We start from the raw sequence: 12900 nt of genomic DNA, 5'->3' as shown, positions 1-12900 counted from the left end.
CCTAGAGAACCCTAACTAACACAATCGCAATGATTAATTTTAGAACATTTTTATTATTCCAGATAAAGAAATAAAAATAAAGAGAACCTAAAACATCTCACACCCCTTAACCCATCCCCCTCCATTATTGACCCCCAGTATTGATGTGGTACATTTGTTACTGTTGATGAAAGAATATTAAGATATTGCTATTAACTGTAGTTTAGGTAACATATTAAACAGTAAAATCACCAACGAAAAGCACAAAAAATGTGAAAAATGTGGCGTTAAAAATAATGCAAAAAGGATTCATGTTTATAATATGAAGACTGAAACAAGAAGGCAGAGGGTAGCCTTTTTGACCTCAGCTGGTAATATGTATTGCACCACTCAGATTTTTTGCTGCTCTGCACATGTCTACATATAACCATGAAAGCACCACAAATATTGACTTTGGAGTTAAGAATAAATTTTAGCAAATAGGCACACTTGTAAACATGGAATAATGAGGATCAGATTTTGTTGGAAATTAATTATATTCCTTTCAAGAAATCATAAAAATGTGAGTTCTCTATGTAGAATGAATTGTTATGCCTTTGGTCTGATTCATATTTAAGGACTTGGGATTGTGAATTATTTGATTTTCTTTATAAAAGTCTTGATATAAGCATATGAAACTGTTGAGATTTTTCTTACTTGAGAAATTTAAAGTTTTCTGGGAAAGTATGATCATAGTGTATTAGTTAGAGTCTAGTTAGCTGAAAATAACTGTGGCTTAAACAATATGGATTGTGTGTCTTCCTCAAGAATATAAAATTCAAGCCTGGAATAGTAATTGTAATTATTAGGGACTCAGATTTTTCTCTTTTGTGGTTACCGTTTCATGTTCTGGGTTTGCTGCTTGAGCTTCAGCCAAAACAATCATGTTCTAGCCAACAGAAGAGAAGATTGAAAAACCATCTCCTGCCTTAAGAATACTTCTTTCCAGAAATAGCACGACACTTTTATATGTATACCGTCTATCAAAACTTAGTTATATAGCTGTATCCTAACTGTAAGAGAGACTGAGAAATATGGTGGCCATGAGGTCCAGTTAGAAGTCTGGAATTCTGTTGCTAAGAAACAGTGGAACAGACATTGGAAGACAATGAGCGATCCCTGTATGAGTGTCTTAGAAAGGAGGAACTATGTTCTGAAAAGACAGAAATTGAACACAGCAGATGGAAGCTGTTTATTATGAGTGTATGAATTAACTCTTGATTAACTTTTAAGTTTTGTGATTTAATTTAGCCTTTGCTCAGGGTCTTATTTACACTGATCTTTTAAAGAATTTGAATTTTATAGATTTGGTTTTTACCCTCAAGACTTTTTCCTTATATTATCCATTGATCTTAATACACTGAAAGTGATTCTCTGTTGTAAAACAAAAGCATCTTCAGTTTCACAAGAATATTATAATTCACTCTTGAGTAATGGTGATTTGGATTGAAGAGTAATTTTACCAAATCAAACAAGTTGTCTTGTCAGCAGTTGTTCAACTAAACTCATTTGTTTTTCCTTCCTGGTATTCATTTCTAGCATGGTTTCTAAGTGTACACACACAGACATCTGCATTGTTCATAATATTCTTTTTAGAGAAAAAATTTTAAATTGTTTAGGGAATATTAACAGGCACCATTCTTGATCTTTTCTTGTTTAAACTTTGCATTGGATGTTGATGGCATGCTTATCACATTTATGAGTGACATGAAGAAAAATGGAAACTACTTGGGCTAAAAGTAAACATCTCACTTAGTTTGAAAACATCAGTTTCACAAAGGATGGAATAAAGGTGATTAAAAGCATACATGGAAGAGATTTAGGTTTCGCTGTAAGCTAAATGTGTCAGCAGTGTGAAGTGCTGACTTTATAAGTGCAGTGGGAAACCATTGGAAGATATGGACTCCCATGGTCTGATTTCATTTTAAGAAGTATCATTTTAACTAAGGTATGGAGAATGGGGATGGTAGTCTATGTAGGAGAGATGGCTAGAAGTAGAGCAATGGTGATGGAGATGGAGAGATGTAGAGAAGGAATTAGAAAATAAAATTATCAGAATTTGGTAGTGAAAGTGACATGGAGTCTAGTGATAGAGATAGAGGAATCAGAAATGTCCCCTAAATTCTTGGCATTAGTCACTGGGTAAGTGGTGCTTTTTAATAGGAGGAATTTCTGGAGTGGGTTAGGGTGGTGTGTAGTGGTAAAAAAAAATCAAGGATTTAGTTTTGGAAGTGTTAGTTTTGTGATGTCTATGATTTATACAAGTTTGCATTATCCAGTAAGCAGTTGGATATACTAACTTGGAATTGAAAGTTCTGTCTGGAAATAAAACTTGTTAATAGCATTTTGGTGATCTCTGCCTTGGAATTGACAGATCCCCTGGGAGGTGAGTAAATAGAATGAGAAGAGAAGAGAGGACCTGGGAACACTTTGAGATATACCAATATCTATTTTAGAGGATGGGTAGAGGATGAGGAGCCAAAGAAGACCTGAAAAATTGATAGAGAGGCAGGATGACAACCAGGAGTTAGAGATAATGGGTGCTAAGAGAGTAGAGTATTGAAGAGTGAGGGAAAATTTTGAATCATGTTGAAAAGCCTAGTCAGATGAGGTTAGAAAAGTACCCAGTGGAAAGGAAATATGGAAATTCTAGAAAATGACCTTAACTGGAGTGGTAGAAATGGGGCTCATACTGGAATGAATTGAAAATGAATGGACAGTGAGGAAGTGGTAACTCTTTTGAGAAGTATGAGAAGTGATAGCTGGATGGTAATCTGGGATTAGTGAAAACTTTTTGTGTGTATGTTTTTTTTTTTTAAGACCGTCACATCTATGGTCAGTTGATTTTTTTTGTAAAGCAGTTGTTCACATACCCTACAATCCATCTGAAGTATACAGTCACTGGCTTCTCATAAATTCACGGAGTTGTCCATTCATCGCCACAATCAATTCTAGATCATTTTCACCCTCAGGAGGGTTCCTTATCTTATACAGTCCCATGTTGCATCCTCTGGCTTTCCTTCTAATGACAAACATGACCCTAAACTTTTCATTTCAACCACAATTGCACCCACATATCATTATTTTTAATTACACTCACAATAATGTGCTACCATCACCTCTATCCATTTCCAAACATTTACAATCAACCTTATTGCATATTCTGCACAAATTAAGCGTCTGCTCCCCATTCTCTGCCCTCATTCTATATTCTGGTGAGTTGTATTCAAGATATTAACACCATGAGTTTACCAGTTATATTTAACTCATATTAAATATTTGTCTTTTGTGTCTGACTTAATTCACTCAACATATATGTCCTCAGGTTTTATCCATGTTGTTGCATGCTTCATAACTTCATTTCTTCTTACAACTGCATAATAGTCCGTCGTATGTATATACCACATTTTTCTTACCCACTCATTGGTTGATGGGCACTTGGGTTGTTTCCATCTTTTTGCAAATGTGAATAATGCCACTGTGAACATCAGTGTCCAAATGTCTATTCAAGTTCCTGTTTTCACTTCTTCTGAGTAATACCTAGTAGCGGGATTGCTAGATCATATGGCAGTTCTATAGTTAGTTTCCTGATTTCCACAGTGGCTGTACCATTATATAAGTGTTCCTGTTTCTCCAACAAGTGCAGTTTACTGTTTTTTTTTTTTTTAATAGTTGCTATTCGAATAGGTATGAAATGATATTTCATTGTAGTTTTGATTTGCATGTTCCTAATAGCTAGTGATGTTGAACGTTTTTCATGTGCTTATAGCCATTTTTATATCCTCTTGGGAAGAACATCTGGTCATGTCTTTTGCCCATTTTTTAATTGGGTTGTTTGTCTTTTTATCGTTGAGTTGTAGAATCTCTTTATATATCTTGGATATTAAAGCCTTATCAGATATGTGGTTTCCAAACATTTTCTCCCTTTGAGTAGACTGCCTTTTCACCCTCTTGACAAAGCCCTTTTGGAGCACAAAATTGTGGTTTCCAAATATTTTCTCCCATTGACTAGGTTTCCTTTTCACCTTCTTGACAAAGTCCTTTGAAGCATAAAAGTATTCAGTTTTCAGGAGGTACCATTTATGTATTTTTTCTTTAGTTGCATGCACTTTGAGTATAAGTCTAAGAAACGACTGCCTACCACAAGATCTTGAAGATGCTTCCCTATGTTTTCTTTTAGGAGTTTTATGATTCTGCCTTTTATATTTAGGTCTTTGATCCTGTTTGAGTTAATTTTTGTACAAGGTGTGAGATAGGGGTCCTCTTTCATTCATTTGGATGTGGATATCGAGTTCTCCCAGCACAATTTGTTGACGAGACTGTTCTTCCCAGTTGGGTGGACTTGGCAGCCTTGTAAAAAACATCAGTTGACCTTAGATGTGTGGTTCTATTTCTGAACTCTCAGCTCGATTCAATTGGTCAATATATCTATCTTTATGCCAGTCCATGCTGGGGTTTTTTTCTTTTTTCTTTTTTAAATGGGGATTTACTAGTTTACAAATTTATAGTTCTAAGGCCAGGAAAATGTCCCAATTAAGGCATCAACAGGCCAATACCTTCTCTGAAGAAAGTCCATCCGAGGTTCCTCTGTCACATTGGAAGGCATGGCTGGTGTCTGCTGGCTCTTCTCTTCCAGATTTCTTTGTTTTACAGGTTATGGCTTTTTCAACTTCTGTGGGTCCTTGCTTGATTTTCCCAGGGCTTTTCTCTCTCATCTCTTCCAGGGGCTTTTTCTGTAAGCTCTGTCTGTCTTTTCCGTCCTTTATGCTCTCATAAAGGACTCCAGTAAAAGGATTAAGATCCACCTTGAATTGAACTACCTAACCAAGAGGTCCTACCCACAACAGGTCTGCACCCACAGGAATGGGTTAAAGGAACATAGCCTTTTCTGGGGTACATAATAGCTTCAAAGCAGCATACCCCACCCTCAGGATCCCCAAAAGACATGTTCTTTCTGTACACAAAATTCCATCGCATTATCACAAAAGCCTTAAATCATTTCAGTAACAATATTAAGTACAGAGTCTCATCAAAATCAGCTACAAGTGTGGTTTGTCCTAAGGTAAAATTCTCTGGCTGTGAACCTGTGAAACTTAGAACAAGTTATCTGTTTCCAGTATACAAAGGAGAGACAGGCATAGGATAAACATTCCCATTTCCCTAGGAAGAAATTGGAAGGAAAACGGGTCACCAGACACAAACAGTTCTGAAAATGTGCGGGGCATACTTCATTAGATTTCCAGGTCTGAGAGTCATCTACAGAATGACATTTTATCCTTGGGGCTTGAGAGACCAGCAGTCCCACCCAAACACTGAGTCGAGGGCTCCAAGATCCCCAAACATTGGGGAGATGGCCATGTTTTTGGCCTCACCTTCCTCAGGCATTTGTATGGCAGCCAGATGCTCTACTGTCTCAGGAGATGGGCTCCATCCCCTTAGAACAGTGAGGTGGTGGCCAGGCTCTCCGCAATCCCTGGGGAATGTGCTCCACCCTCTCTGAACCCTGGGGCAGCAGCACAACAGGGTGGTCAAGCTCCCCTCAATTCCCCAGGCATCTGAGAGCCCTGGGGTGGCAACACTTTTACTGAGTAACAGGGAGGAGGGTCCACTCTCTGCAAACTCCAGGGCAAACTCACCCTTTCCACATGCATGGGTTGGTCCACTCTCCTAACCCGAGGTTTCTTGGCAAGAGACCTCATTTTTCCTTCAGTCTTTCCCTTTTCTGTCCCTTTTAGTCCAGGCTGGCAGTGGTTGTGTTCATACAGATCTCACTAAAAACTCGGTTTCACATGCAACACACAGGTTCCAACTGTTTGACAACAGGACTTACTACAGATCCTTTTTGGATAGTTACATTTCCAATCCTGACTTGTTCTGAAATGACTGACAGGTTCCAGGTTTGGTTAAATCCTCACATGGGCTCTATTCTCTGGAAACTAGTTTTCTAAAAACTCAGAATTTTCCAAACTATCAGTTTTTGATTTCTTTTTACCAAGAGTTCAGTTCTCAGGTTATCCTTTTCCTCTCACATTTTGCTATAAGCTGCAAGGAGAAGCCACGCTGCATTTTCCATGCTTAGTTTGGAAATTCCTCAGCTAAATATTCTAGCCTGTCATTTTCAAATTCTGCCTTCCATCCAACACCAGTACTCAATTTTGCCAAGTTCTCTGCCACTTCAAAGCAAGGGTCACCCTTCTTCCAGTTTCCAATGACATATTCATTGTTTTTACCAGAGGTCTCATTGGAAGCACCTTTAGCATCCATATTTTTATCAACTGTCTTTTCAAAGCAATCTAAGCCTTTCTATCAAGCTTTTCAGAATTCTTCCAGAATCTCCCGCTTACCCATTTATAAAGCCATTCCAGCATTTTTGGTATTTGCAAATCACAGCACCCCACTTCTCGATACCAAAATCTTTCAGTTTGCTAAATATGCCAGAATGCATATACCAGTAATTGGTTGGCTTTTTTTTTTTTAATCTGCATTTTATTGAGATACATTCACATACCACGCAGTCATACAAAACAAATCGTACATTCGATTGTTCACAGTACCATTACATAGTTGTACATCCATCACCTAAATCAATCCCTGACACCTTCATTAGCACACACACAAAAATAACAACAATAATAATTAAAGTGAAAAAGAGCAATTAAAGTAAAAAAGAACACTGGGTACCTTTGTCTGTTTGTTTGTTTGTTTCCTTCTCCTATTTTGCTACTCATCCATCCATAAACTAGACAAAGTGGAGTGTGATCCTTATGGCTTTCTCAATCCCATTGTCACCCCTCATAAGCTACATTTTTATACAATTGTCTTCGAGATTCATGGGTTCTGGTTTGTAGTTTGATAGTTTCAGGTTATCTACCACCAGCTACCCAAAGTCTTTAGAACCTAAAAAGGGTTGTCTAAAGTGTGCGTAAGAGTGCCCACCAGAGTGACCTCTCGGCTCCTTTTGGAATCTCTCTGCCACTGAAGCTTATTTCATTTCCTTTCACAGCTCCCTTTTGGTCAAGAAAATGTTCTCTATCCCACGATGGGTTGGCTTTTACAATGGGGATTTATTAGTTTACACATTTACAGTTCTAAGGCCATGGAAATGTCCCAATTAAGGCATCAACAGGATGATACTTGCCCTGAAGAAAGGCCACTGGCGTCTGGGGTTCCTCTGTTACCTGGGAAGGCCCATGGCCAGCATCTGCTGGTCCTTCTCTCCTGGATTTCATTGCTTTCAGGTTCTGGCTCTTTCAGTTTCTGTAGGCCCTTGCTTGCTTCTCCCAGGGCTTTCTCTTTCAGCTCCTCTGGGGCCATTTTCTGTAATACCATGCCATTTTTACCACTATAGCTTTTTAATATGCTTTAAAGTCAGGAAGTGAGAGTCCTCCAACTTCATTTTTCTTTTTCAAGTTGTTTTTGGCTATTCAGGGCCCCTTACACTTCCAAATAAATTGGTAAATGGCTTTTCCATTTCTGCAAAGTAGGCTGTTGGAATTTTGATTGGGATTGCATTGAATCTATTAATCAATTTGGGTAGAACTGACATCTTAACAATATTTAGTCTTTCAATCCATGAACTCGTAATGTCCTTCCATTTATTTAGGCATTTTTTGATTTCTTTTAGTCATGCCTTGTAATTTTCTCAATACATATCTTTTATATCCTTGGTTAAGTTTATTCCTAGATATTCATTTAGTTGCTATTGTAAATGGAGATTTTTTCCTGATTTTCTTCTTAGATTACTCATTACTACTGTATAAAAACACTACAGATTTTTGCTTGTTGATCTTGTATCGTATCACTTCGCTGAATGCATTTATTAGCTCTAGTAGCTTTGTTGTAGATTTTGGGGGACTTACTATGTATAGGATCATTTCATCTGCAAATAGTGAAAGTTTTAATTTCTTCCTTTCCAGTTTGATGCCTTTTATTTCTTTCTCTTGCCTAGTTGCTTTACTTAGAACTTGTAGCACAATGTTGAGTAACAATGGTGACAGTGGGTATCTTTGTCTTGTTTCCTGTCTTAGAGGGGAGGTTTTCAGTCTCATCATTGAGTACTATGTTAGCTGTGGGTTTTTCATAAATGCCATTCATCATGTTGATGAAGTTTCCTTCTATTCCTGTCTTTTGAAGTGTTTTTACCAAGAACAGATGCTGGATTTTGTCAAATGCCTTTTCTGTGTTGATCAAGATGATCATTTGATTCTTTACTTTTGATTTGTTAATGTAGTATATTACATTAATTGATTTTCTTACATTCCTCACATACCTGGGATAAAAGCCACGTGATCATGGTGTATAATTCTTTTAACATGCCATTTTGTTCAATTTGCAAGTATTTTGTTGAGGATTATTGCATCTGTATTCATTAGAGAAATTGGTCTGCAATTTTCCTTTCTCTTAACATCTTTGTCTGGCTTTGGTATTAGGGTGATGTTGGCTTTATAGAATGAGTTCGATAGTGTTCCCTCCTCTTGAGTTTTTTGGAAGAGTTTGATCAGGATTGGTATAAATTCTTCTTGGAATGACTGACAGAATTCACCAGTGAAGCCATCTGGTCCTGGGCTTTTCTTTGTTAGGAGGGTTTTGATGACTGTTTCAATCTCTTTACTTGTGATTATTTTGTTGAGGTCTTCTATTTCTTCTGGAGTCAGTGTCAGTTGTTTGTGTGTTTCTAGGAAATTGTCCATTTCATCTAAGTTGTCTAGTTTTTGGCAAAGAGTTGTTCATGGTATCCTCTTACAATCTTTATTTCTGTGGGGTCAGTAGTAATGTCCCACCTCTCAGTTCTGATTTTTTTTGCATCTTCTCTCTTTTTTTCTTTGTCTTTCTAGCTAAAGTATGTCAATTTTGTTGACCTCAAAGAACCATTTTTTGATTTTGTTGATTCTGTGTTTTTGTTCTCAGTTTCATTTATTTCTGCTCTAATCTTTGTTGTTTTTCTTTCTTTCTGCTTGCTTTGTGATTAATTTACTGTTCTTTTCCTAGTTCTTTCCAGCATGTAGTTAAGTCTTTGACTTTAGCTCTTTCTTCCTTTTAAATTTAGGCATTAGGGCTATAAATTTTCTCTCAACACTGCCTTAGCTGCATCTGATAAGTTTTGATATGTGGTGTTCTTTTTTTCATTTGTTTCATGATGTTTACTGATTTCCTTTGTGATTTCTTCTTTGATCCACTGATTAAGAGTGTGTTGTTTAACCTCTGTAAATTTGTGCATGTCCCAGTCTTCTGCCTGTTGTTGATTTTCAGCTTCATTCCATTATGATGAGAGAAAGTTCTTTGTATAATTTTAGTCTTTTCAAATTTATTAAGACCTACTTTCTGCTCCAGCATGTGGTCTGTCCTGGAGAATGATCCATGAGCACTTAAGAAGAGTATATATCCTGCTCTTTGTGGATGCAGTGTTCTATAGATGTGTGTTAGGCCTAAATCATTTATCAAATTATTCAAGTTCTCTTTCCTTACCGATTATTTGTCTAGATGTTTTACCTATTGATGTGAGTGGTGTATTGAAGTCTCCAATTATTATTGTAAATACATGTATTTCTTCAGTTTTGCCAATGTTTGCCTCATGTATTTTGGGGTACCCTAGTTAGGTGTGTATATGTTTATGATTGTTATTTATTTTTGGTGGATTGCCCCTTTTATTAATATATAATGCTTTTGTCTCTTAAAAAAACTTTGCATTTAAAGTCTGTTTTGTCTGATATTAGTATAGCTACATAAGCTTTTTTTTTGGATGCTGTTTGTGTGAAATATCTTTCTCCAGCCTTTCACTTTCACCCTATTTGTATCCTTGGTTGCAGGGTGAGTCTGTTTTAGATAGTATATAGATGGATCATATTTTTTTATCCATTCTGCCTGTCTGTGCCTTTGATTGTGGAGTCTAATACATTAACTTTCAATTATATGACTGTAATGGTAATACTTACTTCAACCTTTTTATCCTTTGTCTTTTATATGTTGTACCTTATTTTTGTCTCTTTTATACCCTTTTAGTTACCCTCATTCATAATCTTCATTTTTATACTCTCCTTCAAGCCTCTCTCTCCTGTCCTTTTCTTTCAGCCTTCAAGACTCCCTTTAGTGTTTCTTGTAGGGCAGATCTCTTGTTTATGAACTCTCTCAGCTTCTACATTTCTGTGAGTATCCTAAACTCTCCCTCATTTTTGAAGGATCATTTTGCCGTAAGAAAAATTTTTGGCTGGCAGTTTTTCCCTTTCAGTATCTGAATATATTATACCACTACCTTCCCGCTTCCTTGGTTTCTGATGAGAAATCACATTTTGTCTTATTAGCCATCCTTTGTATTTAATGAATCGGTTTTCTCTGGTTGCTTTCAGAATTCTCTCTTTATTTTCAGCATTTGACATTCTGATTAATATGTGTCTTGGAGTAGGTGTATTTGGATTTTTTCAATTTGGAGTACGCTGTGCTTCTTGGACATGGATATCAATATCTTTCATTTGAGTTGGAAAATTCTGGGCTATTATATCCTCAAATACTCCTTCTGCCCCCTTTCCTTTCTCTTTTTCTTCTGGGAAAAATAAAAATAAACATGGCGCAAATGTTTGTGTGTGGCATGTTGTCAGTCAGTTCCCAGAGACCCTGCTCAATTTTTCCTCTTTTCTTTATCTGTTCTTTTGTCTGTTTGAATTCAGATGCCCTGTCTTTTAACTCATGGATACTTTCTTCTGCTTCTTCAGATCTACTGTTGTGTGCCCCTAGTGTATATTTAATTTCATGTATTGTGCCTTTCTTTCCCATAAGATCTGTTTTTTTCTTTGCATGCTTTCTCATTCTTTATGCTCACCCAGGGTCTTCTTAATATTCTTTATCTCTTTAGCCCAACTCTTGATTTGGTTTAGGAATCTTTGTTTAAACATCTTTGATTAGTTGTTCCAGATTCTGTGTCTCTTCTGAAGTTTTTATTTGCTTCTTTGATGGGTTATATCTTCCTGTTTCTTGATATGGCTTATTTTTTGCTGATGTCTGGGCATTGGATATCTTGGTGACTTTACTCTGATGGTTGGTTTCTCTCTTGTCAAAGATTTTGTTGCTAATTGGGTTTGTTTTAATACTTTCCTTTGACACTTGGTTTGTCAGTATTACCCAACCAGGGATGGGCCAGGGACCCCTGAAGGGAGCACACATCAGTTCTACAGGGCCCTGTGGAGCAGGTCAGATAAAGACTCCCAAAAAGCCTCTAATTCCACTCTCCAGTGGTGCACTTTCCTGGCCAGCCGTGCATATGGCCCTCTTTGCCCAGAAGCCTTTTAGACATCTTCCTGGAGGTGTGCTTTTTGCCTTCCAGCAGATGGCATTCTTCAGCAACCTGTTCCCCTCAGCTCTCAGTAGGCAGGCCATTCTTAGCCATGGACTCCAGACAATGGCCTAGCCAGCCAGGTCAGCAGGATTGAAACCACCAGCCCTTGCAGTTCAAATATGCTTTGCAAAAGCTGGAACAGTGCTAGATCATATCCCACCCTGTTCTTGGGAGAGTGAACCTCTGCTGCCCTTTCAGTTTGCTGGTAACTGCCCTTCAGGAATCGGCAATCTCAAGCTTTCTGCCCCAAGGGTAGAGGCAGGATGAGGGCACCAGGAGGGGGTGCTGAGGGTGGTTTCTCATGTTCTCTCACCATAGCTTCTCTGTCTCTTCATCCTGCACTTTTCTGGGTGTCGCACAGCACCCACCCCACCTTCCATCCCAATCCCTACCCTCTCTTGATCTCCAGAGCTCCAGAACGGTGCTCTGGACAGTTTCTTTCTGTTCTGTAGTTGTTTTTCTGGGAGAGAAGTGAACCCAACTTCTCCCTGGTCAGCCATATTGGATCCTTTGGTTGGTTGTTTTTTCAAGATTGGTCTTCTTAGAGCCTTTGTTTGCATGCTTATGGTATTGATTTAGTATAAAAGAAGAGACTAGCCAGTATAGTGACTTTTGCCACGTGTCTAAATTTAAATTTCAATTGATTAACATTTAGTAAAATTAAGTAATATTAAACATTTCACTTCTTCAGTCTCATCAGCCATGTTTCAGGAGCTCAGTAGCCACATGTGGGCCAGTGACTATCATTTTGTATAATGTATATATAGAACGTTTCCATCATTGCGGATAGTTCTATTGGACAGCACCCTGTTAGAGAAAGGGAAGACAGCCAAAGGGTTGAGAGAAGGTGGGATCCAGAGGACCTGCATGAGTGGGATTTAACTTCTGTAGAAAGATACATTTCCTCCATTGTAACAGGAACAGAATAGATGGACGTAGATTGGGTGGTTTGAAGACTGGAAATCTCTTTTGTATTGGTTCCTGTTTCTGAATGAAATATTTTGAGATTTATGAGCTGAGAGTTTGTGTGTTGGTGGATGGGGGAGTCAGGAGAGGAAGAGTGGAAGAAGGAGGTACTTAGAAGAGTGTTTATTAGAAGAGGCTTAGAGAATTGCTGATGTTCAGTCACCATTTGAGATTGATCATCATGAATTTATAGCTATACCAGTTTGCTCAGTTGTGTGAGGAAACAGGTATCCATTGATTAACATACCTTATTAAGTAGAGTTAGACTTAAGCTGGTCAATAGCTGCCTACCTAATGTAGTCCAGAGTTCGTTCATTAAGCTGTTGTGTCCATCAAAGCCTTTGCTGCTTTTCATAGCTTAATTGTTTTTCCTGTTTCTGGGCTTGTGATTGATGGAGGTAGCCCAGGGTACAACAACTGTTTATAACTATGGGTCATTTATAAATTAGGAAAGGCCTACACAGCTTTTGGGAGGATCTTTTTACGCTGCCAAAACGTTATGAAAAATACTGTTTAGGAATCCAAACCATCTGGGTTTGTATAGTGACCATACCACTGATTAGTTCATTAACCTTAGACAAGTCGTATAG

The 12900-nt window shown here is 37.8% G+C and overlaps 1 protein-coding gene across 15 annotated transcripts in view; it reads left to right on the top strand.

Annotated features, from left to right (window-relative positions):
• Positions 1–12900, top strand: part of PICALM (phosphatidylinositol binding clathrin assembly protein) — a 147957-nt gene that overhangs the window by 63100 nt on the left and 71957 nt on the right. The gene's annotated exons all lie outside the window — the stretch shown is intronic.

This window comes from Choloepus didactylus, chromosome 6 (assembly GCF_015220235.1).
Source record: "Choloepus didactylus isolate mChoDid1 chromosome 6, mChoDid1.pri, whole genome shotgun sequence".
NCBI lineage: Eukaryota > Metazoa > Chordata > Mammalia > Pilosa > Megalonychidae > Choloepus > Choloepus didactylus.
This window is presented reverse-complemented; position numbering and strand designations above follow the sequence as displayed.